Source organism: Micromesistius poutassou, assembly GCF_964030765.1.
Source record: "Micromesistius poutassou genome assembly, chromosome: 4".
NCBI classification, from domain to species: Eukaryota; Metazoa; Chordata; class Actinopteri; order Gadiformes; family Gadidae; genus Micromesistius; species Micromesistius poutassou.
In genome coordinates, this window is record NC_140274.1 from 12751632 (window position 1) to 12775753 (window position 24122).

The 24122-nt window shown below is 41.1% G+C and overlaps 1 protein-coding gene across 1 annotated transcript in view; it reads right to left on the reverse strand.

Moving 5' to 3' along the window:
• The window catches only part of kirrel3b (kirre like nephrin family adhesion molecule 3b), a 158157-nt gene extending 134571 nt beyond the window's left edge, over positions 1 to 23586 (reverse strand). Inside the window, exon 1 of the mRNA XM_084466713.1 lies at positions 23497 to 23586. The gene's annotated coding sequence lies outside the window, so the exon portion shown is untranslated. The remainder of the gene's footprint in view (positions 1 to 23496) is intronic.
• Positions 23587 to 24122: the final 536 nt, after the last annotated feature.

A 24122-nucleotide genomic window follows, 5' to 3' on the forward strand; every position in this document is an offset into this window, starting at 1 on the left:
ATTGTGAGTGCACCACCTGCGCATATTAACGGCACTATGCATATGAAAGACTTGGATGTGCATATTTTCAATATGTGCATAGGTTTGCATATATTATGACTTTTTTTCAAAGACAATATTAACATCGTAAGGGTGATATAATTATTATTTTTTTGCATAATGTAAACCATAATACACCCTTGTTCCCTTGAGTCTCTTAATAGGCCTCAATTAGGGGAGTTTGGGAACTACTGTGTTACAAGACCATGGTTTTCTGTGTGCATGTGTGTTTTTTTGTGACGTTTATTTAGAGGGTCCTTTTTATCAAGACACAAAGACCCGGGACTAGGGCCGAACCCTCCTTGTGACCAATGGACGGCTTTCTCTCTGTGTCTGTGTATACACAAAAGTGCATCTGACAGGTTTTCTGAACCTCCTGTCGAATGCCCTTCATCAACCACCACATTAATTGGGACCAGAGGTGGCACGTTGCCAATCTGGGTCCTGCTGTATGGGGTGTCTGGGAGTTGAGCTCAGTGGAGGGGCCGTTCCAGTGCCCCAGTGCCAACATTGTGATTCTATCTAATGAATGGGCTTTTTTTTCCCTCTCTTTGTTTAAGAGGAGAGAGCAGGTGTCTCCAAGCCTCCTCTTGGCCACTTGGTGGGAACCAACACTCACCACTTGGGTGGAAAGGCTCTGGCAGCGTTCTGTGTTCTACCCTTATAAACATAGCCTCCAGATTTACATCACCTCTTTCCATTTGGTGTTGGCGGATAGAACTAATCAAAGACAACATTTTCATTTCTCTTCATTTCGATCCATCTGAAGTAGGGATGCACCACCAGGGGGGGCGGTGCCCCCGTAACTCTGTCCCTCTCCCCCCCCCCCCGTCAGACGGCTCGCTATGAGACAGCTTCTATGAGCTGTCAGCTATCAGCCGCGAGTTTAGGGACCGTCCGCAAAGTGCCGACAGCTTCTATGAGCTTTCGGCTATCATCCGCGAGCTTAGGGACCGTCTGCAAAGTGCAAAACAGTGTTGTTGTTTTTTCAGTGCTAAATAAATATTTTTATACTTTTAATAATTGTAATTGATTTATTCTTTGAATTGCAATGCCTTGATTTTAGTGAGGTTAGTACACAGTCATAGCTATAAATGCAATGGTAGGCCTACTAATAATTGGCATAATAATTTATTTCGGTGTTTCGGTTTTCGGTTTTCGGCCTTAGTTTCTTCATTTTCGGTTTTCGGTTTCGGCCAAGAATTTTCATTTCGGTGCATCCCTAATCTGAAGGGGTTCCACATGTTGCGATACTGAGCCAGTCAGCTGGCCCACTTTTGTATCGGAGGAGGACAGGAGATAAAGAACCTGATAATGACAGACGCGCTCACGAGCGCCACAGACTGAGGCAGTTAACCATCCCAGCTGCCCAACTAAGCGGAATGTGTTTTAGATGCATACAACCAACCTCAAGATTTCCTTAAAAAAAGGGAAAATAATGGAGGAGCACGGTGCTATCGATGGAATCCCCAAACTCATGCACATCATCTGGAACGGTACGACGATTTACATGCATTCATGCGCAGGTGAGCGGCTTCACTCCCCCTAGATTACGCTTTTACAAGTTAAAAGCTGATTTGCATTTATATTGCCATTCAATGCTCGCAGCTGTAGTTGCTGTTGCACAGCGGCAGACCCACCTGTCGTAAATGCGGGGGGGGGGGCACTGACAGAGACACACTCACTCACACCCACACACACACACACACAAACACATGCATCCACACATACACACTGGGAATATGTGCACTGCTCATTTTAACCGCAATATTTGCCATTGCACTGTCATAAAGTATTGGCGTGAGAATGCTAGGACAGCAACTGCTGGAAAGTGTTGGAGGAAATGCAAGTGCGCAGAGAGGAAAGTGAGTTTATCCAGGTAGAATATTGAGCTGTCCTAGAAAGTTGCCAGCAAACAGCACAAAATCATTATCGGATCAGCAAACCTTTTTTTTTTTTTTAAGCACTGCGATGTCAAAGCACCAAATATGTATTTCAGCAGCCTTCTTGCAGTCCTTTGCAATCATGTAAATCATTGACTGCCAGGATTGGAAATGTTATAAACCTGGCAATCTAATCATGTATAAGACAATTTTATAGCAGTCATTGTGAGATTGACACAAAGTTGAGGTGACACCAGGGAGTGGCTTGGAGGTATGAGACTAGAATGCTGGGATCTGTCTGATAAATGCAAGTGTATACTACTCTTGAATTAGTCATTCCTGTAATTCCATCTTGAAAAATAATGTTATAATGTTATAAGTCAATCAATGCATCACAGGAGCATATCATAGAGTTATGTAGCGATAACAGCTTTATATTAAGAAGTGTGAAGATGGTTTACACAACACGCTTTGAGTTTATTTCATACATCATACATTTATTTAATGTGTGATCAAAGACTCTTGTATTGTTCAACTGCTGGAGGCCACTTTGCCCAGAAGGCAAAATACTTTACTAATAAAAATAGAAAATAACAAATTCAAGTGCATCGAGAAGACCCTTTTTCCCCTCCATTTCACTCCTCAGGATGACCAGAAATGTGTCTGGACTCTCTTTACAAATACTGCTCAGACAAACCACCGCCAAACACAGACCCTGCACGCACAGTCAGCCTCTTCACCAGCCACAGCCTACCCGCTGTAGTGCACCGTGCTCGGCTGCCATTCCCGCACCATTAATCCAGCCCTCATAGTCTGTGCGAATAAAAAACAAATTACACCAGTTTGGGGCAAGAGGCTATGAAACACCCCCCCCCCCCATATCCACCCAGGTTTTCACCAATACATTCTGCCCAATGTTACATAACCATTCAACTCGAACCTGGCTCTATTCCCTCTGGGCTCCACCGGGACTGTGTCAAATAGAGGGTGATATAACAACAAAAACAGAGATTAGCATAGAAAAAAAGATGCTAATCCGACCTCCACAGGTGACCGGGTGATCACAACAACATCTGCTTGAATTACTCACCACCGCCTGCCCAACAGACGTGTAATCTGGGATAATGCCCTTTTGCTGAGAGTTTTCCAATCTGGATGTACTCTGCCCCCTCCATGCACTGTGAACACCCGCCCATTGCCTGCACCTATGCTCCCCTTCCCACTGGCCAGATTGCGTAGCCCTGTTTGGGCGGGTGCATGGATGGGGGGGTGGGGTTGGGCTTGATTAATGGGGTTGTGAGGGAGACTGTACGGGGCCCTTGTTTCCGTAGACGGATAATGAAGTCTGCAGCACAACAGCTTGTTGTGTCGACTGGCTGGTCGACTGTAAGTAGGGTCCGGTTTTCTCAGAAGAGTCTGAACTATTCGCCCCGCCGTTCCGTCGCCCTTGACCCTAAAACCTGATTGACCTCCACGGGTGACATCCAAACTAGACAGAACATTTGAATGCTTTTTAACTAGAAGACACAGCTTTGCATGACCTAAATGTGTTGCTCGTTCTAACGCCTCAAACTATTTTGCTTTGATAGGCTTGGAAAAACTCACTATTACTTTGAGTGGAAATTAGCCCAGAACATATTCCTGGCACAGTGATTGTAAAAAGAAATCGGTAGCACTTCATATAAACTGCATCTTTGAAGCATAGAGCAGTAGTAAATTATGAAATCATTATTTGTGAAGGATTTATTTCTACATGAATACTCATTAATAAGCTATTCATAATCACTTACATTTTTACTAAGTTAATCCATTGGTTTGTATGATAATTTATAAAGGGTAAGTTCAGGAAGTTAAAAAGCATTTGTTTATTATTTGTGTGAGCTCATCTAAAGCTCACAATTTTTTTTGCCTTTTAAGGACCTTAATTAATCAATCCAGCCTTTCAATGTCCATTATAAAGGCTTAGTAGGGCATGGATTTTCTTCTTTTTAGATATTGACACAGTATTCACACATTGTAAATAGATAGTTAAATAATAAATGTACACTTGTTAAATTATCTTAAAAACCATTATGAAACCATCATTATTAGATTTATAAAGATTTGCTTTATAAATGATGAATAAACAATGGCTTTATTTAATGCTAAAAGTTGCAGTCATCATAAAGTTTTACCAAAACATCTTAAAATGTTGATTATTTGTCACAAAGGGCTCAGCAGTGGGTGTTGATCTTCAGGAAAAATCCTCTCTCTGAAAATGTCATATTAATTTCATGCACGTCTCTTATCGCTGTGACTTTGAGCTGTTCAGAGATGGCCTCAATTTAATCATTCACATGTTTGCCAAAGACAGATCTTGGTGGGATTAGAGCCTTCGTCTAATCTAGCATGACATATAAATGAGCAAGGGTCACGGAATCGGAGGTGACTTAAGCCGGCCAGCAAAACAACAGCAAAAACAACCACGCTTGGTTCTATTGACTGACGACATCATCATAGTCACTCGCTCAAGTGTGTTTACATGACATGACTGGGCCAGGGTTGACATTAGTCAAGCCAAGGTTTGCCTATGACACACACATGCACACATACACAAACCACAACAGGGAGAGAGCACAACATTTGTACCTTCAAAGTAATGCCTAGCATCTTACTATCTATACAGCAGCAGATCTCCAGACAGTACATGTGTTCTATGCTACCCTTTCGCTCCATAAAGAGGCACTAAGTGGGGATAATTTGAGCCCTATGTGAAATACAGGAGAGATTTTACTGTGACGTGATTTGGTGTGATGTAAGGACAGGCTTAGCAAAGCCAGTGACAATATGCAGTCGCTATTATTCAGTAAGAGACTGCATGGAAATCTATTAATTTCCTTTGAACTACTGTGGGCTTTTAATTCATGCATTAGGCTGTGCTATAATGAGGAGCCCACAAATAAATATTTATAACAATACAAATAGGAAAGCGAGGACAATTTGGGTTTGAAAGTGGCCTGGTTTATTTACTTGTCATATTCTTTTCTTTTCTTTTATTCTCTTCATATTCACCTTTTGAGAAGGTGAAAATTATCTCTCTCTGTATTAGCCATCATTTCCAAAATGTGGCATGGGATTGACGTTTCTTTAATAGCTGTGCCTTGAAAAAGAAAAAAACGAATCAGAGCGACCCTTTCACTGACAAGCTGGTTTAGAGGCTTCTGATAGTCATTAGTAGACAGTCAGAGTGAAATACATGCAGTCTGCCTAAGAACTGCTTTCTAAGACCCAGAGACAGCTTGGTCTGGCTGGGTGGGGACATCAGGAGGTCAACCCATAATGTGAGACAGAGGACACAGAGAGAGCGTGAGTGAGTGAAGGTGAAAATTAATTGAACATTGGGGATCTGGAAATTATAAATATTTTGGGGAGATGGAGAAATCATCACTGTGCAGTACTGCCCCCAGTGGAAAACATCTGAGTAGGACACAGAAAACATTTTTTGTGTACTAACGGACGTATTACTACAGGGTAAGAAGCAAAGACTGAGACAAAGAGCGAGAGAGATAGAGAGAGAGAGAGAGAAAGCGAGCGAGAGCGGGAGAGACTTGGCAAGATGAAAGAATAAAGCCCTGTACGGAGACAATGTGTTTTGTTATTTTGTTGTGCTATCACATGCCATGCTATCTGCCGAGACCAAAACGCCCATCCGCAAATACATCCATAACCTGTTCTGTCTCCTCCAGGATACCATACACTTAGAAACCCCCCCCCCCCCCCCCCCCCCCCTCCCCCCAAAACACACACACACCCACGGGTACTCAAGCACATTTTCTCTGACAATGGAGAGACAGAGAGTGACGGAGAAGATAGGGGGCAGGGGGACCAAGGGAGAGTGATGGTCAGACGGGGCAGAGAGAGAGAGAGAGAGAGAGAGAGAGAGAGAAAAAGTGAGAAAGAAGTGTGTGTGTGCGTGCGTATGCGAGTAGAGGGACCTGGTCCTGGTAGACGGACAAGGTCCTGGACCGGTATAGCCTGAGGTGGGTGTAGCTTCTATGGTCTGGTATCATCTGTCACTAGTAAAACAGGGGGTGTCCGGGGGGGGGGGAAGAAAGGTGCCCTAGTTAGATAACAGGGGATGGGTAACCCCCTCTCTACCTCCTTCTCCTCCGCTCCTCGCCATCTCTCTCTCCACATCCCCACGTCCCTGCTTCTTTGTCTCCCTCATCAACGCTCCGACATCAACAAATCACACGAGAAGGCGTTCCGTATCGATGACTACTTTTCGATCCTTGAACTCTCTCTCTCCCTCCCTTTCTCTCTCCCTTTCTCTCTCCCTGACAGGTAAAGCTCCCACAGCCCTCTTTCCCCCCCGCACTCTCTCAGGGCAGCGCTAGTCGGGAGAGGGGGAACTGAATCCCTACTGAACCCCGGTGTTCATAAAAACGAGATTGTTTTCCGCAGTGTTCTGCTGACACCAGCGCGGCACATAAACAGAGCCATCATTTGTACAACAAGACTTAGCTACAGGGGAGCGTGATCGTTTCCCCAGAGGACGGCAAAGGGAAGACAGGTTGTTATCTCCTGTTTACCTGGCAGCGGCTGCATTATTTTATTGTATGGTAATAACCAAGCCCGGCGGAAATGCAAAGCAACGGCCCTGTTCCTTGCCCAGTGCTTGGGTCTGGGAGTTTCTTTTTTCTTTCCAGTCTAATGGCTAGTGGGTAGAAGTGGTCAGAGTCACAAAATAGGGGACCAAGCTAATTACATAGGAGATACAATGATCGCAGATGGACAGATAATCAATATAGATTAAAACAAAAACCAATGGAATATATTCTAAAAACACACAATTTGAGGGATATAGATTTTTTATATATACAGCCGTTATAGTGTTACAATTCAGCATTGCAGAAAGGTATTCTATACAATACAGTTTGTTCTCTCAGGGTCCAAACTCATGGAACAAAATCCAAGACAACAGTTATGGTACAGTATTGTACAATAACAAGCCAGTTATGTATAGAATGTATAATTGATCCCTGGAAGGCACTACCACAGCTGCTTCTGCCTCGCTAGCAGGAGCGATGTTGGCCCGGGGACTTTTTCGAATCGTGTGTGTGCAATCAGTGTAAATATTATCTTTGTTTGTGTGCAGGTGTAAAATTGATATACCGTATTTCACACTTCCTGGTACTTCAGTTTACATCTGCCAGCTGAGTGATTTCCTTCCCTACTTGACATACCGGTACAGATTTCCATGTGAGGAGCCAGAATCCTGTAGTATGCTGCTGTGTTTGTTGTGATTCTACCAACATGTCAGAAGTGCTCAGCTGTCAGGTTCACCATGTCATGCCTCCAACTAAAAGGTCTTGCTTTTCTTTTTCACTGCTTGTTTTTTGCTTTTTCTGTGTGTTTGTTTTGCTCAAATGAAAGGCTAGATCTCCCCTTGAGACCCAACGCTCACAAGAGCATAAATATTCCCTAGCACACACATGCACAAACACCATAATGTACACACACACATTACTTAAGATGTGCACCTAGCGTGAAGGGGTCACTCTCTGAAAAAAGAGAGGCAGTGACCTCGTCCTCCTGTGGATAGGCAGACCTCTGGCACAGATCAAAGCGCAAAGAACACTAACAACCATCACACACACACCACGCGGCAAAAGACCCCACTGGACTTCATGTATGCATCACACACCATTAAAAGCCTTCTGTGGAGTTGGAAGTTCTGTAACACAGTTTTTAACAGCCATTGTTTTTGAAAGACATCCACCTGGTGGCAACCGAGGGGATGAAACCGTTTCACTCTTTGTATGTGTCTACAAACCTAAGATGGAAAAGGCTCAGCAGTGGATATTGGACGGAGGGGTCAAAGCAGATAGAGATACGATGTTCCTTAATTTTGATTAAGCGTTCAAATGCTCCTCTCTGCCGGGCTCTCTCTCTCTCTTTTTTGTTCTGGAAAACCAAAGCCCTTCTCCTTTTAATCACACGCACACGCGCACACACACACACACACACACACACACACACACACACACACACACACACACACACACACACACACACACACACACACACACACACACGGACAGAGTTTATTTTAACTGAGTTGAAGAAAGGTTCAGATCAATGAGGGCGTCTGACACGAACTGCACTGTGGCTGCGATTAAGCTCCTTTTTGCAATGTCTAGTACTTGCGGGTGCGTGGGTGTAGTAGCCTAGCCTAAAAGCGTGTCAGTGTTTGTGTGTGAGTGTGCGTCTTGGTTCATGAGGACTTAAAGGAGCGTACGGGAGGTGAATGAATAAGCGTGAGACGCTTAAAGACCCGACGCTGAACTACCGACCGAAACAAGTGTCAGGCTCCCACTGTGCCCCCGTAGCCCGCGGATGACCGCAAGCACGCCGCCTTTATCCCCAGCTTCCCCGGTCCCCTCCCGCCTACCGGCAGTCACATCGCACATGTGAGCGCTGCTTCCCGAGCGTTATCAAATGAGAGGAAAAAAAAACACGCAGATGGCAGCCGCAATCTGAGACACCAAAGACAGCGAGAGAAGGCACCTCAGAGACGGACACAATCTTCCAGCCACCCAGTCAAACAACCACACACAGAGCCACATACACAGCAGTCAGAAGCAGCCGAGATGCAAACAAGCAACTTAAAAACACAAAAAACACAAACTTACCATGTGCAGAGATCCATAGGAGCAGAAGTACCACCACGGGGATCATAGTTGAGAAGATGACGAGAGGTGAAAAGCTAAGAAGAACAGCGGGCGAGTGTTACATTTAAGTTGGCCGGCGCACACGCACACACACAAGACAAGACAGTGTGTCTCTGTGCTGTGCCGGGGCTCTTCACTCCTTCTCCTCCTCGTTTTCCTCTTTTCTGCCTCTTGATCCTTCTCTCTCTGTGTCTTGTTGTCTCTCTCGCTCACACTGAGTCACTCTCCGGAGTTGCCTGTGGTCAGCAGTGGATCGCACGCTCTCTTGTTGATGTGAACTTGTAGACTGCTCTCTCTCTCTCTCTCTCTCTCTCTCTCTCTCTCTCTCTCTCTCTCTCTCTCTCTCTCTCTCTCTCTCTCTCTCTCTCGCGTTATCCGTGTCTCTCTGTCTGGGCTCTGAGCTGTAAGCGAACACACGCTCCCTCCTCTCTAGCCAGAACGCTCTGTTATTGCCCTTCCATTCTCTCGTGCTGGAGCTTCAGTGTCTGCGCTCGCCTCCTCCCCAATAGCTCTCTCTCTCACTCTCTCTCTCTCTCTCTCTCTCTCTCTCTCTCTCTCTCTCTCTCTCTCTCTCTCTCTCTCTCTCTCTCTCTCTCTCTCTCTCTCTCTACCCCTCACGTAGCCTGAGGCAGGGGACTGAGAGGAATGATCCACAATATGACTCTTCCCTCCCTCTCTCTTTCTCTTTCTTTCTTTATCCCTCTATCTCTATCTTTCTCTCCCGTTCTCCCTCTTTCTCTCTCTCCCTCTATCTCTTTCTCTCTATCCTATCCAATCTGACTCTTTGGATGGCTGTGGCTGAGTAAGGGTCTGTACGACCCGGGTCCTAGCTCTGGGAACTAGAGCTGCCATGGGAAAATGTAGAGGCTGCAGCTCCAATTAGAATGAGAATAGGGAGACTTGGCCTGTTTGGGCTACAAATAACACAAGACGTCGGGACGGGACAAAAAAAGAAGAAACAAAAAGAAGGGCAGTTTCCCTCCCTATTGGCTCGTTGCCTTTTTTGTGATTTATATGCGAGAATCGCCAGGGTTGATAATAGATAAAGACAACATTGGAATTCAAAACTAACACGATGAAATATTCATTAGCATCCGAGTTTCATCGGGGATGAATTAGATTCGCAGTCAGTCACTTAAGAGCCATGATGCGAGAGGTCATAAAATGCCCTAATGCACAGCTTACTAACAAGTTTTTCTGGGTTGCAAAGTCTAAATATTTAAAAAGGGGCATTTCTTTTCCTTAAGTCCAAGACTGTTTTTTCCCCCCATCTATACGTCCTCAATAAGACTGCACATGTAATTACCCATACATTACTTAAATACGAATTGGTGCTGTAAAGCTATGTGGAAAACTTATGAGTTTATATAAATTATTCAGCCATAAAACTGTAAAACATTGTACTGGCCATGCTGAAGTAAATGTACACTGGAGTGAAAATGAGAGTGTGCAGGGCAGATTGTAGGTTCCTGTGTGAACGTGTGTGCGTTTGTGTCCTGGTCATGGCGTTAAAATAATAATAAAAATATTTAAAAATAATAATATTACATAGAGTAGTCTTAACTAGAGAAGAAAGACATTACCATGGCATTAATAAAATGCTTGAAACGCGTTTAACTGCCTTGAAGAATCAAGTTTTGTATATATATGTTATTGTATATATATATATATATATATATATATTAGGGCTGTCAAAATTAACGCGTTAACGCATTCCCGCCCTGTTTTTACCCACAATTCAACCCCCGGCGCGTTCATTCCTCGTCGCGTGCCCACTGTACGTCCGTCGACGGAAGAGAGTGGGCGTGTCCGACGCATGGGGTAAAACACGATCTGCGTATAACGTGCGTATAGCGTGCGCGATCTGATTGGCCAACGGATCCGTCGCTGCCTGAAAAGTTAAACTTTTCTCAACGGAGCCGATTTGACGGACGGACCCACAATGCATTTCGGGAGCGTCCCATGTAAAGTCAATGAGATCCGTCGACGGACGTGTACAGTGGGTACGCCTCTTGCACAATACCTCCGTCCGTCGACGGATGACGGAAGGCGTGTCTGACGTATGGGAGAGTAGTCTTTGTAGACGCAGCCTGCCTCCAATAAAATCGCTGTACACGTACAGGGGCAACACTCTCCTTGCGCTCTCCTTGCACCAGGCGTTATAAAGCCGGCTTTTTCCTGCGTCTTCCTGCTTGTTGTTGTTATTGCTAAATGGATCCCGTAGTCGCAAGGACAGTGTTGCCCCTGTACGTGTAGCCTACCACTATGGAAGCATATATGTAGTAAAATTCAAATGGAAATGCAATTTGCAATTTGCAATTCAAATGGTAATGCAATTTGCAATTTGCAATACAATAAGTCATTACATTATGCAATTGTAAATTCATTATGCAATTTAATAATGTTATTTGTAAATACGTTATTCAAAGTGTATTTTAATATGCAAAGTGACAATGAAATCCTCAATAAAATTTGCAATAGTTATAACAATAAAAATGTTGTCAAATTTTTGGAGTTCCTTTATTCAAATTGAAAAGCTATAGCGTCCCCGTGATTGCAATGCACTTCGCCACGCTCCGTGTGTTGCAAAATTCAAATGACATTTCAATCCGCAAAACACTTTGCAAATCGTTTTGCAAAACGTTTTGCAAAACGTATCAGCCAATCGCGTCTGGGCGGGAACTACGTCACTTGCTCGTCAGACCAGCTGATCATCCACGCACGTTGCAATTTATTTATTTATTTATCCCGCAGCAGCTGCCAGACCGTCTTTTCCGCCATTTTCAGTTATAATTACGTAAACTCAGTCAAACCATAGACCTATTAAGAGTCAAATCTGGCACAATGCTAGGCATAGAAAATAAATTGCAACGTGTGTGGATGATCAGCTGGTCTGACGAGCAAGTGACGTAGTTCCCGCCCAGACGCGATTGGCTGATACGTTTTGCAAAACGATTTGCAAAGTGTTTTGCGGATTGAAATGTCATTTGAATTTTGCAACACACGGAGCGTGGCGAAGTGCATTGCAATCACGGGGACGCTATAGCTTTTCAATTTGAATAAAGGAACTCAAAAAATTGGACATTTCTATTTTTATTGTTATAACTTTTGCAAATTTTATTGAGGATTTCATTGTCACTTTGCATATTAAAATATACTTTGAATAACGTATTTACAAATTACATTATTAAATTGCATAATGAATTGTCAATTGCACAATGTAATGACTTATTGAATTGCAAATTGCAAATTGCATTGCTATTTGAATTTTACTACATATATGCTTCCATATACCACAGCAATCGCCCAATTCTTAAATCCATTCTTAAATCCTCCGCTGCCGACCGGCTTTTTGACATTCCACGGCGGGTTGTATCACATAGACCATTTCATTGGACAGAGTCCAAGTAGCGGCACACTAGTGTATTTGCATAACCGCGATCTGATTGGCCGACGGACAAAATGTTAACCAGTTTGTTTGCCTTAGCAACTGGCTAAAAGATGAATAAGTAAAAAGTAAAAGGGCCACATGTTATTGTGTGAAAATAAAAACGTTCCATTCACCTATCCTGTATTTGCTAAAAAAAAAAAAAAAAAAGCAATGGCTAAAAAAATGTTTAGAATTAGGCCTAAATTAAATAAATACGGCCATGGCCATCTTGAATGGGACCTTATGACAGTGAACCCTGCATGGTCCAACCTACCTTATATCAATTAACCGCAGATTACTCCTTCAGGTTTGGCCCTAGACCACCTATGTCAAAAGCCACAAGGATGACAGGTGGTCTTTCCATCAGCTCAACCACACACACGCAATGAAACAAAGTCAACCATGGCCAAATCAGACCATAACAGCTTTGCATTCTGTCTGCAAACAAGCGTTCAGGCCAAGAATAACAATGGGGCCAAATTAAAGGATTGAGGTTAAATGGAGCAAACTGGAGAAAAATGTACGTACATCGCAAGTCCCTCCTCCTCCCGGGGGGGGGGGGGGGGGGGGGGGGTGGAGGGAAATATACTTTTTTTAAATGAAAGATTTTCATTTAAGTTTGACCTCAATTTGAACCCCATCTTGTTTCTGCTTGCATAATGCCTTTTGGACAGAGCTTTGATTCCAGATTTCTATATGATATAGTCTCCCTTTCATTAATACCAGTGCTCAATGGGTTCATGACTATATGAACTCAAACATCATATATATATATATATATATATATATATATATATATATAAAAATAGTGTGTTTCAACTGGGATTTTTCAAGTTGGATTTTGTACATCATAAGTCTTAATTCTGTAGCCAGTCTCGAGGCCTTCTGTAAAAAGGTTAGTTCAAATTGAGTTATATTAATTTGCCACACCTTATCCAACCGATACTTAGTATTAGGTAAAATAAAACATAACCCTGCACCAATTAATATGAACGTTGTTCAAAATGTAACTTTTTCCAGTGCATATTTTCCAACTGCTTCCATGAATAACAAACCACTATATACCCATCCACTAAAGACACAATCATCCAGATTGGCTTACATCATATGTTCCAATAAACTCAATGCATAAATGCTTATTTATGTATAAACAGTGCATGCACGATAAACCCAGGCATATCATTTTGTAGGTAGGGTAGTGGATATGGTATTGAACACCAATCCACAAGGAGTAAAATAACTTCTGGATGAATAAACAAAGAATGAGTTATGATTTATGACTCATCCTGACATGAAACAGAAACACAAGTGTTAAACGGTTGACCCCATTTTATTAGATATAATGACCTCAGACTCCTTAGATCATAGCTCATTGACGAGTGAAAGGAAACTACACAATTTGAGTAAAGCTAATTAATCTTTCATTTATGTGTGCAGGTCAGTGAACTTGAACCTGGATGTGTGCTATGTCTACTCTAGTTTGTATCATGAATAAATAAACACAGGTTGTTCTAAACATTCTGAACCAAATGTTCTCTGTCTGATTCTTTGGGAGGTTTTTGGTTCACTGGATTTTGTCCAAAACCCTTTTTATAGTGTTCCTGACTCACATGATAAATGATTTGGATGGTCTTCCACATAGACATTACTACATAAACTGATAGCCCACAGCTTTAGCAATTATCTACCAGTGAATGTTTAACAAAATGTGGGTTGACACAAAATTGTGCACTCCTTCTTTAGTACTGTTCATTGACCACATCTTTTTTTTAATCATATTATCATATTTGAATGGATGATTGTATGACTTACTGTACTGTTCAATGAAATGTTCAATGAAAATGTGTACTGTTTTCTAGACTTATTGCATTTTTTGTCTAAGGTTGGCTATTATTTATGTTTCAAAAATTATTCAGCCAAACTGAATATTGGCCCTTGAAAGATTACATCTTTGTGTGACATTCTTTGATAATGGAAAGGTATATTTTGCAAGGTTGGGGGATAAAAGGAGACAAAACACAGTGTCAACCGTATGCTCTTTGGGTATTTCAGCGTTCAATGGAGCCAAGGTTTTTGGCTCTTTTTTGGGTTTGGATCTCAATGAATGATGATGTGAAACTGAATATTGGTTTCCATGGCCCAGCAGTAGTCGACTCCCATTTCCCATGTAACTGAGGTCATGCTGCATGTGTCTATTTTTTTTGTTTGGTTGTTGATAGGATATGCAATGTTTGCCATTTTATGTACTTTACTTTTGCTATAAACTAACACGGGCCACAAATTGACATATTTCACAAATACCATTTTTGCAAAAATATGAAATGATTAACAAAACATTGGTGCGATTTTAGTAGGCAATTGGCATCTTTCACCTTCTATGTGGAAAAATAAACAGAAATCACGTCAAAGACAAAATTAAAGGAAATAAAATATAACTAACTATGAATCACAATATATTTAAGGTACAGCATTAAGTGCAGTCTCCTCAGATATGCTTACTATGTGTCAGTAGTATCTTGTGAATGTGACTCTTTGGTCCTAAACTGAGGCGATAAAGCCAGCGTACGGCATTGATTTTTACATTAACCACCTTTCAGGGGTCACAGGATTAGGTACTGCAGCTTACATTTTTTTACCCACACTTTTAGTAATGGCAATAAATCTTATTTATCCCATATAACTCGTACACCTTCATCTCAGCTTGGGAAAGAAACACACACACACACACACACACACACACACACACACACACACACACACACACACACACACACACACACACACACACACACACACACACACACACACACACACACACACACACACACACACACACGGCGGGCTCAGCATCAGCTCCAGAACCAATTCAAATAATTAAGTCATTTAGCAAAGTGACCTTTGAAACTTTGAGGCTTACAAAAAAACAACCTAGAAAGAAATCGAGCGTTAAAACAAAACAAAGAGGGTGTAATTTGGAGAAAAGGTGCAGTTCTTTTTGGGCCAATATAACAGGTGCTTTTACTTATTATATGGTAGCATGGAGAAAGTAAGCGAAAAGATTGACTTTTGTGTGTATCGTGTGTAGTAACAAATCCTGACTGCCCTTAAAACCTAATCCAAAAACCATCACATTGGATTCAAGTCTGCAAATCACATTGCTGTTGTGACATGCAAAACGCAGCTGGAAAAAAATAGTAATAAAACAATAAATATTAAAGAGGTACATGTTGCCATCTTACTGCCATTTTACTTTCCCGACACCCATAAACCCATTTTGTCACCACTCTTTTTAAAATAGCAAAGACTCAATCCCATAGTCAAGAAGTGACACATAAAGATGATGGACAGGGAGCTTGTGTTTGACGTAAATAGAAACTGACATCTCTGTTTATTTCTCTTGGGCCCACATTTCTACTGCCAAGATACTAAGAAGACTGAAATATCCCAATCTTAGGCTGTGTATCTGGGACTCGGAGGGAGTGTGTATGTTAAATGTGTGTTACCATCAATTTGTGTTTTGGAATTAGTAATTCAGCCAGTTGTCTTTCAAGAAAGGACATGCACTCAATCTCTGCCAGTCAGATGAATCCCTGGAGAGGATACATCTCCAGCCCTGATGTCCTGAATTCTTATTCTAATCAAGCCTCGAAAGTGGCAGCGCTGAGGGCTTAAATGAGAAGAAATAAATAGCCCTGCAATGGGTCGGAAGAACGATAGGAGACTGACAACATCCCACTCTCGAGCACAGCACTGGGAATCTTGAATAATGGCGCAGTACTGCTTACATGCATTGACGTCTGTAACAACCCATTGTAATATAAAAATACTTGCCTTATTCCATCATCCACACATATTTTTTGTAAGTGATTACTAACTTATGTTTTTTTTTGTTAGTTTATTTAAGTAGATTGCCCTTTTGACAAAATCAATAGCAAGGATACTGGTGCTTCCATACCAGATGAAATCAGGATGCCTCCTGGCGCTCTGGCTCATTTTACTGGTTGCCATCTAAATTGTTATCTAAATGCATGCGTGGGATTTTACATGTATGTAAATACCAAGCCCTATTTGTATCTCACGCTAATCTGGATATAGGCAAAGAAAGCATCGGTCAGCAGGCCAGCCCCTCCATGTGCTTATCGCAGGTCAGAGGTGTTTGCATAAAACAAGCTCATTCCCCTGCTTGAGAGGGGAGGTGGTCGCAGGTAGCTTCCTGTTAGATGGTTAGGTCTATTGACGTCCGATCATTGAATGTGTTAGGCTTGCTGCTTCTCCGCTCCCCTGCTGACCTATCGCAAACTAACAAGGAGGGATCTTTTACTGTGCGTTCTAGCGAAGACAGTGTGCAAGGTCAACAAAGGAGCACTGAATACCCTTATAAAAGAACATGTGTATCCGCAACCTTTTCTCTATCAGTCAAAAATACACAAATCCGCAGTTATTGACATAAAGATTACAAGAAATGTCCAAAATAACATTGCTAGATAGAATAATTGTGGATGAACATTATTTAAAGAGGAGGAGAACAGAGCTTTGATTAAAATTTGACCATACAACATACATTTGTTGAGGTTTCCATGCTACTTTCCACCTAGGTGACTTTTATTAGGCACCTCCAAACACAGGACAGAGGGTGGTGATGTTGAAAACAGTTTATTGCTTAGTTCTTAGGTAATGATACACAGCCTGGTGCTCCCTGTTGCCATGCAGGAGCTCTCTCCTTGAGTGTGTTTGGTTTGATGATGGCTGGTTTAACTTGTGCACACTGATACTACCTCACCCAGCCCCAGAGTCCAATCAGACTCAGCTAGGTGACGCTGCTTAAACCTCACCACACACAATCCCACACATTATTTATAAAAAAATATATAGAAAATAGAAAATGGAGACAGTTTTCTCTTAATAAGTTATGTGATAGTTTAGTTATGGAGCTGAAAAATGTGCTGATTCGGCTAATTATTATGTCTAATAGTTTAAATATAATCAATCAATTTTGCCATTGGACCTATAGACAGCTGCAGATATGAAAAAAAAACACCTAACCCCAAAGTAATTTAAAAAAAAAGTTTTCTCAGGTGTTTTTTGTAGTATTAGGTGTCCTCAATAACATACTAAAAGTTTTCCAAAGTTTGACCACTAGAAAGGTGTAATTTTCAAGATGGCGTCCAAGATGGGCAGGAAGCCCTTAAAATACCCTAACTCCTTCATTATTTGACCTAGCCAAGTAATCTTGGTGTCTAACCCCATGTTTTCTGGGTCTATGAATCCATTGGACTTGTCTAAATTGCACTGACATGATTACATACTTCTGGAAAACATGATTTTGTGAGATTACTGTAAGGTTTTATAATTGTTTGGGGTGAACCAGAGATCAATTTAGCCTGTCATGTAAAGGTGAGGACACATCGGGCCTAAAATCAGCCGAAGAGTCTGGAGAGGTCGGTGACATGTGTCATATGAGTAGAAAAAATGGAGTAATAACTTTGCTAGCAACCATGCTAACTAAACCCTAGTCAACTCTGAATTAGCCCGAACAGAGGCCTGTGTGTGAACCCTCTAAGATGGTCACTCATTTCAATTTAAATAAGGTAATACATATGTAGTGCATCCTCTATGTTTTTGAGTATACAAGTAGAATTATACTAAACCCAACAAAGCTAACTTCACAATTGTCAGCAATTCAGATGGTGGAAGAGAATACTGACATTTGATATTGCTTGCCTCAATGAAATGTTGTTGGCAGTACAGAGTATACCATTTTGCCCAAACAAAGTTTATCCTTGACTACTTAAACCAGGATGAGAGGATGACATTGTTGAATTAGCTTGAGAAAAAAGTACACTCCAAATGCAATTTTGATCATGAGTGATGTTGTTGTAAACCAAGAAACTTGCCCCATTTGCTGTAACTTAAGAGATGGCTCTGATGTGGTTGAGGTTCATCAGCTGAACTGATGGAATCAACAATGCAAGTGTACAAAGAGGCGACGACGTACACATTTCCGCTTTTGAAATAGTACACTCAAAATGGAGAAGAAGGGCTGCACTGTTATAAATGCATCAGGTGATGCAGATGTTGACAAAGCTGCAGTCAAGGTGCAGTCAAGGCCTCAGAACATCAGCCCACAACCTTGATAGGAGAGGATACAGATTTGCTCATTCTTCTCCTCTACTATGCTGGGACGAAGAATAGAGGACTCTATTTTCGTTCAGACGTCCAAAGCCACTAAAGTGTACAACATTAGTGAGATAAAACAAGTCCTGGGTAGTGACTTGTGTTCCCAATTGCTGTTTGTTCATGCCTTCACAGGATGTGATACAACTTCACAGATTTTTAGTGTTGGTAAACAGACAGCATTTCAAAAACTTGTGAATGGGGAATCAACCATCCAGTCCTGTGCAAATGTGTTTCTGCTCCCACATCAAGCAAGGAATGTCATAGAGGACCATGGGACCAAGGCAATGGCAGTTTTGTTTGGCGGAAAGAGTACCGATTCACTTGCCTCTTTACGCTACAACCTATTTAGCAAGAAAATTGTTACCGCCAAGTAATTTGTTACCCCAGAACGTCTGCCTCCAACAGAGTCCTCAACCAAATATCACTGCCAAAGAGTGAACTTCCAGATCATGGTGTGGATTGGAAATGAAGGTGACATGAACACAGTCGATTGGGGATGGAAACTGGTGGAGAACCAGTTCCTGCCAGTTATGACCAATAAGACGGCTGCCCCAGAAGGCCTCCTGAAGATGATCCACTGTAATTGCACAACTGCCTGCCGAACACAACGGTGCAGTTGCAGGCCATATGGATTACCATGTATGCCTGCTTGTGGACCATGTCAAGTTGGGAATTGTGAGAATCACTATAATCAACCTCTATGGGAGGAAGAGAATGACGACTAATGGTCTATCTATTGAAGGTCACAGTGCAAAAGAATATAAAAAATAAACCATAATAAGAGGAAACAACTGAAGAAAATAGAAAAAAGATATGTATAAATAAGAAAAGTATTTAAAAATATCTAAAAAACAAAAGGCAAAAAAAAAATGCATAAAAAAATATAAAATATATATTAAACCAATAAAACACAAAAAAATGAAAGGGGTTAGCGGTACTGAGCCTTCACGTGGCAGCCCTGTTTTGACTAATTTTACAGTACCACACAGTTCTAATTAATTTATTCTTTATTTTAATCAAAAGAATGGTTATGAACCACAGAAACCACCACCACAAGGCAAAATGATATGAGAAAGGAGAAATATGCAATTACTTCAGGGAAATTGTACTTATTTTACTATGAATATGCTTGTAACCAATTGTTTTAATATATAATTGTACTTGTAATCACTTATCTATCATGCAAATATGCTAATTAGAATATAACATGGCCAAAACATGTATCAGGCACCAGTATTCCTGGTCTAGGAGGAATACAAAGGACTAATGGTAATTTTTGGGACCTGACGGCGGCCATTTTTAAAATGGGGCCTTTCTTGGTATCAAACTTTGGTAAACTTTTAGTATGTACGTAAGTACATCTGATACTACTGTAATCCACTGAGAAACCTTTTGTTAGAATTAGTTTGGGGTCAAGTCATATTTGCAACTGACTACTAATTAAAATGCATACTAGGCAGCACATTTGCTTAATTTCCATTAATATGAAGATCCCAGAGGCCCTTAGACCAGACACGGATGTCTCTGGGGTAAAAACACTTAGGGGTTTCATTTCGCCACTGTGATTGGCTTATTTGTGGTTTTCCTTTTTGCATTGGAAACCAACTGTGCTGCACATAGCCTATGTTCAAAATGCTTGTTATAGGGGTGTTTGTTTATTGTGGTCTGGCAATATAGTCAAGTTACAGTTGCCTGACAAATTAACTAAATGTAACTGACTGATGGCACAGAGAAAGAAAGAACATTGACTTATAATTTATAAGAAAATTGATTCTTGTTGTTTCAGTAAATGTGGCTAAATAGATTAAACACTTATTTCAAGATTATAGTCATATAGTTAATGTAGCATGCATTCACAGCACTTCAACCATCAAACCAATAAGAAGCATTAGGGTATGTCAGTTGCATTATCTCCACTGTAGACTGAATGTATGCATATAGACAATATGGCTCATCCTTAGACTGTTGATTGTGTGTGACTACACACACCAACAGGCCCCTTCAGGAGGTGGATGAGTAACATGTTACGTAACTGCTGCATGTAGCCTCAAAATAACATTTTTGGTAAACATAACACATCAAGACTGGGTGCGAAGTATTGAGTCCATCTCAGAAATATTGGAATGTGCAGAGAGATACACATATGTCCTCTGAGAAGAACTTTGGGTCACACCATTCCAGAAAACACTCTTGAAAGGTTGAATATCTATAAGTAACGCAGACAGAGAGAGGGAAGGAATCCCACCACTCTACATATGGGAAGACAATGGCTATATATTGGCCACCCTTAGAAAATGATACTGTTATAGAGCAAAAATCTGAATTGCTATTTGGATTAAGGCATTATTGTTTCCATGACGGTGTTATCCACAGTGTCAAATGGGTAGTGTAATTGCTTGTTTCAAGGATGCCAAAGGGTTCTTTGGCAGGTGTTGACTATCCAATTAGAGACAGAATCATACCTTAACCTAAGCTTAAGCTACCCTTTGTTTCTGTTGATTTTCAAAATAAATCGTTTAACCCAAGGAAATGTACATAAATAAGCATGAGGAGTGGGCTGGGCTATTTCACAGATATTATCTTTTAGTTTATTTTTCATGCAAAATAAAATAAACATATAGATATATTCCACTGATCCCCAGGGTGACTATTAAAAAAAATAAAAGTTATTTTGTTCAGACAAATAATGCCAACAAATGTGATATTAATTTGTGCACTCAAGCTATAACATGGTACCACAAAATACTTTTAATACTCTTGAGTGAACAGTTTATTTACTACCACAACTTTTACTTTACTTAAGGGATATATTATTAGCTATACAGAACTATGTCTCAGAGTCTTTTTCTTTCTGTACGCTATCTGCTTCTTCTTATCACTCGTCTTTGTGGCATGTTTCTATTTTGGGAACACAGGAGGGAATGAAGGGCGGCCCGCAAAGAGTCGGATTCAACCATTAATTGCAAACACTTTCATAGTTCATCTTTCCTTGTGCTATAGATGTTTTATTTAACTTCGACTTGTTTAATACCGCAGCAGGTTGTCGGTCCTATTCCTCGGTAGAGAAGGTAAAGTGTCTGGATAGTGGCCCTCTGCCAAGCCATGATACACCTAGGAGCATGCTAATGGTTTCATTAACATTCCACAAAGCCAAAAACAGAATAGAACATTGAATATGGTTTTGTAATATCATCTTGCAGACAAATACGATCCCTGTTTTCACGTAAACTGATCTACGCAGCAGACGTGCCAAAAATGACATGCAAGGATTGCTTCCTTAAGTAAACATTGTTAGTTTTTGTTTGTTTTCAACCAAAAATATAAAAATCAGTTTTAAATTTATTTTTCTTTTCCTGAAGATGCAACAGCAAAATTGTGTTTACAAACAAACCATGAAGGTCTAATGATCTGTTTATTATCTTTATTTTAATATTTGGGGAGTGGACAGTTCACCTGCCATAGGCCTTCCTGTAGTAATCTGGGGGTAACGAGTTACAACTTCTAGGCCTACCTTTCTTATACTGCTTCTTATACTTCTACTAGAATATTTATGATGATAACCATAACAATAACAATAATTAGTATTAAGACAAGGCAGACCATCTTCCAAATCCACCAACGGAGGCCCTAGGATTAGCTTCTATTTGTTTGCTGCCAGAGTACAGCTTCCCCTCTTATCCAGCTCAGATGAAGTCAAAAACTATCTGTCTGTAATTGCTGGTGTCAAAAAGACTGGCTGGTTGCTGTTCTCTGATTTCTTTCTCTGGGCTCTTGAAATTGTCATTCTGCTTTCTTCCTCATCCACAGGACTCAGTGTGTCTCAATGTGTATTACAGCAACAGGTCCACATTGAGTCATGTAATGGAAGAGACCCGACCCAGACAACTGAACCAGCACAACTGATTCTAAGATGAATGTGAACATTTTTCATTTTGTTATTTCCGTTGGATTATTCTCGACTCACCCACCTATGCCCCTTGGATTTTAATGGATATGGGCCCAGTGCACACCCGTTGTCAGATGTGTTCCTAGCATGGACTTAATGATGTGCCGTCATTATTGCAAATACCAAATAGAAGCACAGTTATTTTGTGCTGGTGTGCCATATAGCCCATTGTATATTTTACACTATTGTGAAAACAGCAGCTAAACAGACCAGCCCTAAAGTGAATGAGGAGGCAGCCATCCATGAACGTATTGACCCCGCTGCAAAGGGCTGCATCAACCAGAACAACCAACTACCTTAACACTGCCGCAGGTGAGTCCAGCTTAGACCTTCTCCTCCATAAACCCTCTTCCTATTCTTCCATAATGTAACTCAAACAAAATATACATACAATAGCTTATTTTGTATATATAATGCAACATATTGTAGGGTGATCAGACGTCCCTGTAACTGGGTGACAGTCCCAGTTATTGTGTGACCGTCCCTGTTTTCAGGTGATAGTCCCTGTGTTCCAGGGACAGCCCCCGTTTTACCTTTTTTAAATAGATGAATCGATTTTTAAACTGCAATGGCTCTAGCTTGTTCATGAATATTAATTTCAGAGACAGTGGATAATTAGTCTCATGTCTATCTGATCTGCTAAACGGGGGTCTATCTCCTGACTTTCAATCATCAGCAGGCATGACCCATAATGTGTCGCCTAATCCATGTGGCGGGTACAGCCCAATATTTTACTACAGTACTACATAACCATTATAAGCATAGGAAAAATGTAAATACATCCCCTGTTTTCCATTTCTTCAGATATGTTGTTGATACATGAACCGACAAACTACAAATGTCCGAAATCTGGTCACCTAAAGGACTAAAGAAACCTTCAACAATGAATGAAGAAGTTTGAGAAAGAACTTGCAGATAATTGATACAAGAGGATCACATATCACATTTGAAATTCAGGCAAGTCAATCAATATTTGCGACTATAAATATAGCATGACAAGAAGTATCGACTGAACCCTGGTCTAAATAAAACATGTTCCTAAATGTATTATTGTCTCTTCTGTTGCATTCGGAACATGAATGGTTTATTGTTAAAATATGTATTGTAGAAATAAGTAGGCCTGTATTTGTCCATTGGTCCATTGCTTGTACCCACCATGAAATGCCTTCACAGCAGGACTTACTAACACCTAATGACCATTAATCACAATATCCATGCATTAACTCCCTTTCACTTGCTTTCAGCAGCTCCCTTTCTCTTGCTTTCAAAATTGAAAAAAGTGTCTGACTAGAAATGAGCAACGCTTACCTGTGCAGAAAGAACTGTTGATTCGGTGCTGGTCAGTAAAGACCAATGGAGCCGTGTCTATCAGATGTTAGAAGAAACTGGAAAACCGGGACATATGTAGCTTGATGGTTCCTATATCAACACAATATCACAATATAATTTCTGAAATTAAAATAAAGGGACAGATTTACGTTATACCCTAACCCTAACCCTATTTTTGTTAATGTAATACTGCAGTTAACTATTGAGCAGTACATAGAAGGAAAACCCCTTCTAAATGGAAGGGGTGGGCAATCATTTTTCATTGGGGGCCACTGACTCATGCTGCCTTCACCTGCTATGGAAAAGATGATCCTTTCCATTTGTGAACTGGAAATTACGAGTGCGTTGTGTTCAAGTGCTTTTGTTGTCGTAGTGAAACGAAACATGGCGGACTCACAGATCCTGACCTGTTCCTGTTGAAAAGGTCAAAGGTTATCTTATCTCGGCAGCTTGTGTATCAAAAAATTTTACGAGCTCTCCAGTGGAAAATACGATGTGAGGGGGTATTCATGTGCAATTTTCACGTCGGCTTTTAGTATTTACCATAATTTCCATAGCACGTGAAGGGACCAATACTCTGAATACCTTTGATTCATTCATTCGTC